General features: G+C 34.9%; 1 long non-coding RNA gene across 1 annotated transcript; it reads left to right on the forward strand.

The window, feature by feature from the left end:
- The first annotated feature begins 3,879 nt into the window (after positions 1-3,879).
- Positions 3,880-4,792, forward strand: LOC127814113 (uncharacterized). Its single transcript, XR_008026280.1, has 3 exons — positions 3,880-3,995; positions 4,287-4,347; positions 4,624-4,792. It is a non-coding gene; the product is annotated as an uncharacterized LOC127814113 (long non-coding RNA).
- Positions 4,793-6,442: the final 1,650 nt, after the last annotated feature.

The following is a 6,442-nucleotide window of genomic DNA, read 5'->3' on the forward strand; positions in this document are numbered from 1 at the left end:
GCTATTTATAGGCCACAAGATGCAATACAAACCACACAATTTCAATTATTCAATTAGACATAATTATATCTAATGGGCACTCACACACTTAAAGTTAAATGGATCTTAGCTATAATACACACCTAATATTAAATGGATTTTAGCTAAAATACATACCTAATAAAGCACTCATAAAGTTAAATGGATTTTAGCTATAATATCCACCTAATAGTTAAATGGATTTTAGCTAAAAAACACACCTAATAAAGCTCTCACATAAAAAATAAAAATAGATTTCTATAAATTGGTTTTTAATCTTCATTAGGATTAAAAATAATCCTTGGGCCTTCTCCAAATAATATTTTCCATGGGTTGCTCAAATTGGGCCTTAATTCTTCATGGGCTTGAATTCTTCATGAACTTTAATTTTTCATGGGTTTGATTTCTTCATGGACTTGAATTCTTCATGCCTAAAAAAAATAAAAATAATTTAATGTTATTAATAAATTATATATTATATATATGTATTACACATGGCACATATATATATTAGATTATATTATATATATATTACATGCATGCATATAATGATATATATGTATTATATATAATTTTATATATTATTATTATTTACTTTAGAACTTCATTTCATTCATCTTTCAATTTAAATTTACATATAACCATAAGATATATATTAATATCTAATTTAAACCATATTTAAGATTGAAAGAAGGGTATAATTATAACAAAATTTTTACAAAATTAACCTACCAACCGTAGATGAGATTGCGATTGTAATACCAGGTGATGGAACAAAGGCAAGTGGAATGAGAGATATTATCTTATATTTTCGAGGAAATAATGAGTTGATGCAAATTAATGAATGTCACCCAGCATACTTTCCATTACATTACGTTCTATTATTTCCATATGGTAAGCTTGGATGGGAACCTGAGTTGAAATTGTGGAATGTTCAGTATGATCGACCTTCAACTGATCGACTTACTCAAATGGATTTTTATAGTTATCGTTTGTTTGAACGACCCACAGAGTATTCAACAATTTTGAGATGTGGGAAACTATTTCAAGAGTTTTTGGTAGATGTTTGGGCTACAACTGAGCAAAATCGATTGACATACTACAAGCTTAATCAAGGAAAACTTCGGGCTGAGCTTTACCAAGAGTTGTCAGATATGGATCCAGATTATGTGCGACCTGGTCAAATTCGTCAAAGGTTTGTTTTTCCATCTTCATTTACTGGTAGTCCTAGACATATGTTTAAAATCTTTCAAGATTCAATGGCTCTCACGCGATACAACCAACACCCAGATATTTTTCTTACCATGACTGCAAATCCCAACTGGCCAGAAATTACTTCAGCGTTACTACCACTTCAAAAACCGATTGATCGTCTTGATTTAATTGCCCATGTTTTTGAGTTGAAGAGAAAATATTTGATGAAGGTGATAGAAACAAATAAAGTGTTTGGGTATAAAGTTGCATATATTTTCACAATTGAATTTAAAAAACGAGGCCTCCCTCATATGCATGCACTTTTATTTCTTAAGGGCCCAGACAAAATTCGGACATGTGCTCAAGTAGACAAATTGGTCTGTGCAGAATTTCTAGACCCAAAAGATGATCCTATGCTTTTTGAAAGTATCAAATGTTGTATGATACATGGACCGTGTGGTGCTCGAAATCCACAAGCACCATGTATGGAAAATGGTAGATGCACTAAGAGATACCCTCGAGTTTTCATAGAAACAACAGCTATGGATCAAGATGGATACCCTATCTATCGTTGTCGCAATAATGGTCAAGTACATACTGTGAGGGGGCAAAAAGTTGATAACAGGGATGTCGTACCATACAATGCATATCTTTCTAAACTTTTCAACTGTCATATAAATGTGGAAGTTTGTGTCGGGATGAGATGTGTCAAGTATATACATAAGTACATTTATAAGGGTTATGATCGTACAACAATGGTGTTAGGAATGATAAATAAGATTCAACAATATCTTGATGCAAGGTATATTGGACCTTCATAAGCTGCTTGGCGAATATTTGGTCATCCTTTGCATGCAGAGATGCTAACAATTGTACGATTGACACTTCATTTAACTGGAATGCATCGCGTTGTTTTTAATCCAGAAGAGTCATTAGAAACGATTCAATCCAGAGCTGGTCAACAAATGTCAACTCTTACTGGCTTTTTTGCATATTGTGCTAGAAGTGAAGAGGAATGTCCATTCACTTGTCAAGAATTTCCACAGCATTATGTTTGGCTCAAGTCGGAAAAGAGATGAAAATCAAGAGAAAGGGGATAGGTAATTGGTAGAATGTATTTTGCTAGCCTTAATTGTGGTGAAAGATTTTATCTGCGTTTGTTATTAACCGCTGTCAAAAGACCAAAGTCGTTTCAGTCTTTACGCACGGTCAATAATGTTGTGCATGATACATTTAAATTAGCATGTGTTGCAATGGGGCTTTTAGAAGATGATGAAGAATGGATACAATGCTTGAAAGAGGCTGCAGTTATGAAAACTGGATATCAATTGAGAATATTGTTTAGTATTATTCTCACCCAGTGCTATCCACTAAATCCATGTGCATTATGGAATCAATTCTCAACACATATGTGTGATGATCTTGCACATAAGATTCGTATATTATTTGCCATTTCTAACCCAACTGAGACTCAAATTAAAGATTATGGTCTCTATCTTTTGAATCAAATGCTTCATGAATCAGGCAAAAGTTTAATTAACTTCCCACCCATGCCACAACCTACTGCAAATTAGAGTGCAGTAGTTGGTAATCGATTGATATTCGAACATCAACAACTGTAGAGTGAGGCTGTAACACTCGAGATTTTGTTTATTTCCTTTCTCGGTTCAAATATGTAATATCCAAGAACTTTCAATTGTGATATATACCAAGGATATTTAAGTTCAGATATATGATGAAATGAGACACTTTCAAGTGGTTACGAAAATCCTAAGACAAAAACTTAGTTTTCAAAGTAGTGGCAAAACTGTAAATACTAAGTCCGGGTAAAAGCAAAATTCTTGGAAAAACTCGGGCACAAGTGTAATGTTGGTAAACTAGCCAAAATATCAACCAAAAATATCAAGGATTATCCAATGAACACTCTCCAAGTGTCCTTGTGAGGTGGAAGCATCCTATTGGGTGTTTAAGGATAAGATCAACGATGACGTGGCACAAATCTATTGGCCAGATTTCAATTAAAGTCTTAAGGTGGCTTATCTTGGAAGTTGTAATAATTAACTTTGCCCCAAAAGTCTTAGAATGGCTTACCTTGGAAGAAAGAGATTGGCTTACACTAGAAGCCTTAGAATGACTTAGCTTGGAAGTTGTAATGATGAACTTTACCCTAAAAGTCTTTGTAATGATGAATTTTACACAAAAGTCTTGGAATGGCTTAACTTGGAAGACTTGACTTGGAAGACTTAAATTGTAAGAATTGTATTGGCTTACAAAATAAGAAGAGACTCATCTTGGAGGCCACATGAGAGTTTGGATTGGAAGAGAATAGAAGCTTGTATGGGAAGCTAAAATCAAAGAAGGAAATATTCAAAATTTGTAATGATTAATCTTTATCCTAAAAGTCTAAAGTTGGAAGGTTAGGATTGGCTATGATTTAGCTTGCAAGGGAAGAAGATGATAAGGCTTATCTTAAAGGTGTATTTGGTGACCTAGGATTGGAAGAAGAAGAAGCTTGCATTGGAAGATTGGAAGAAAATTCAAAGTTGTAATAATTACTAGGGTAGAAAATGAGCAACTTGGAGGCCAAGTAAAATCTTGAGGATTTGGGCATTTAAAGGCTATATAAAGGGAAGGAATTAAGGCCACGAGAAGCTAAGAAAAGAGGAAAGAAAGCAAGTGCAACAAGAAAATGAAAGAAATCCAAGAAAATGAAGGAAAGGCAAAGGCTTGACGGAAAGTGGACAGTCGCAAGGATTTTCCATAAGAGTCTTCCAATTGGAGAGGTAATTATGATTTATTTCCATAATCATGTAGAGGACTGAAATAGGAGTCTGTAGGTTCAAACGGAAGTCGATTCGGAGTTAAAATGAGAAAGATATGGCAAAAATACTAAAGGGTGTCAAATCTGCCCCCAAGACGTGAAAATAGGCGCCACCTCTTCTTGGGGCGCGTGAGGGCGCGTGGAATCCTATTTTCCCATTAAATTTCACATATGAACCCATTATTTGATTACCTACAATCCAATATAAGATTACATGAGTTTTAGTTCACGAAAATATGCGTTTTGTCTACAGAAATACAAACCCAGTAAGGTGTGAAGCCTTAAACATTCAAATCTTGTCCAACCAAGTTGAGGTAAGTACACTATGAACTATTTATGATGTTTAAGCATGCCCATGAATTATGTTATGTGGTCCCTCATGTTATGTTATGTTCACACAAGTTTCGAGACCGGAGCTCGGTAGCGCTACGCACGAGGGTTCGTGCCCCCGTAGTTGGTGGAACCTCTCGTGTCTCCATATGATATGTTATGTTATGTTATGTTATGTCATGACTTGTTTAAATACATATGATAGTTCTCTTGTACTTACTGAGACTCGCAAGAATCTCATCCCATATTTTCCCCCCCAGGTGATTATGAATGAGGAGACTGGAGAAAGGACGTGGAACATGGTGGCTCCTTTAAAAAGGATTTATGTAAATCTAGTGGCTATTTGAAGATAAATTTTAATAGTCAAATGACGTTTCTCTCTTCTTGTATTAGAAAGATTTTCAATATTACACTCTTATGATAGATGTACACTATTGCTACACCATATGTTCTTAAACCTTATATAAGTTTATGAACAGAGCCAAGTCTCATTTTAAGTCCGATTTTCTCGGTATGGATGCTATGATATTTGCTAAGTCCTTCTCTCTTCTATTGAAGCCATGTTTTTAGTATCAAACTTTATATTTACACGAAAAATACTCTGACTCTTATTATGTTCGAAACTTTACTTAAGTTTATTAAAGTTTTGTTTCTCAAGTTTTCGTCTGCGCTAAACTTTGAATTTCATATGGATATTATTATTGTTAATCATGCTCTTAAGATTACGGGTGTCACATAGTGGTATTAGAGCAGGTCTACTTTCCTGTAGACTTAAATTATTTTAAAGGAAAATTTTTAGTTTTTGAAGGATTTGTAAGGAAATTCTTTTCATGAAAAGCACCACGACCCGTCCAAGCTTCCAGTCTCCAGGTATGTTATAAGAATTGCTACGCTTATGAATACCATGTTTATACCCCATAGATTATTCTCATGAGAGCATTGTTCCATATGATTATGCAGTTATTCTCTCAAGCTATATCCATGAGCGTATGTTGTTATATGTATGCACACGTATGAAGATCATGTTGGAATAAGTATGTGAGAGATATGATTCTTATTTTCCATTCATTAGTATGTGATTCTTTCGCTAGTGATATTGCTTCTACCCAAGAGTTCATGATTATAACGGAAATACTTGTTTAGGAAGGGCTTAATAGAATGAAAGCAATTAGGAATCAGGTCCATCAAGAAGAGCTTGCATAATGAATCCTAATTAAACATGAATCTATTGTTGATTTTATTGATATGTGTGACCGCGCTAAGGGCTTTGTCAAAATGACCTAAACTGTCTAAGGCGAGCTTGGGACTTAAGTGGTCCACGTGACCCCCCTCATTACCTGGAAGCTCTTTAGTTGCATGTTATATATATTGGTAGATGAAATGATGGACTAACGAATCATAGTAATTCATGAAAAACCTCCATAGTCAGAGGATTCCTTGAAGGTTTGGAAAATGATCTTAAGGAAACAAAGTTTTCTTTTTAGAGACAAACTCAAATGGAGGCAATTTGGAAGTACTTATGAGGATGTGGAGGGAGGCTAAGAGGAACCAAGGAATCAAGTATGGGCATCTAATTGTGGAATTAAGGATAATAAGCGTTTCAAAGACAATGATTCCTTAAGACTTAAGGGCGTGAAACTGAGCTATAACATAAGTCGTGATAAGCCTAAGACACAGCTAAGCTAAGGAGGGATTAATGGAACATCCCTAGCCAAGTATGGTTGGAAATATAAAATTACCCCTCAAGTTGAAGTAATGAGATAGGGCTTGTGCATTTAAGATGAACAAAATCGTATTCTTAAGACTCGACTAACTAAAGAAGTGAGATAGAGAGCTAAATGTAGGAATTAGCTCGTAACTTGAGGAGATGATTATATCTAAGGCTTGAAGTGACTCTAGTTGGTTTAAGAACAAGGTTTAGAGCACAGGCATGGGTATGAAATGGGAAAATCCCTAGCCGGTTGAGTTGGAATGTAAAGGAGCTCGAATTTCAGATGAAAGGGTTAAGGATACAAGTAAAAGGACTAAAGGCTAAGCTACCATTCATGGAGTAATGGATAGATCAGACCCTTATCCTGA

This window comes from Diospyros lotus, chromosome 12, assembly GCF_014633365.1.
Source record: "Diospyros lotus cultivar Yz01 chromosome 12, ASM1463336v1, whole genome shotgun sequence".
In the NCBI taxonomy this organism is placed as follows: domain Eukaryota; kingdom Viridiplantae; phylum Streptophyta; class Magnoliopsida; order Ericales; family Ebenaceae; genus Diospyros; species Diospyros lotus.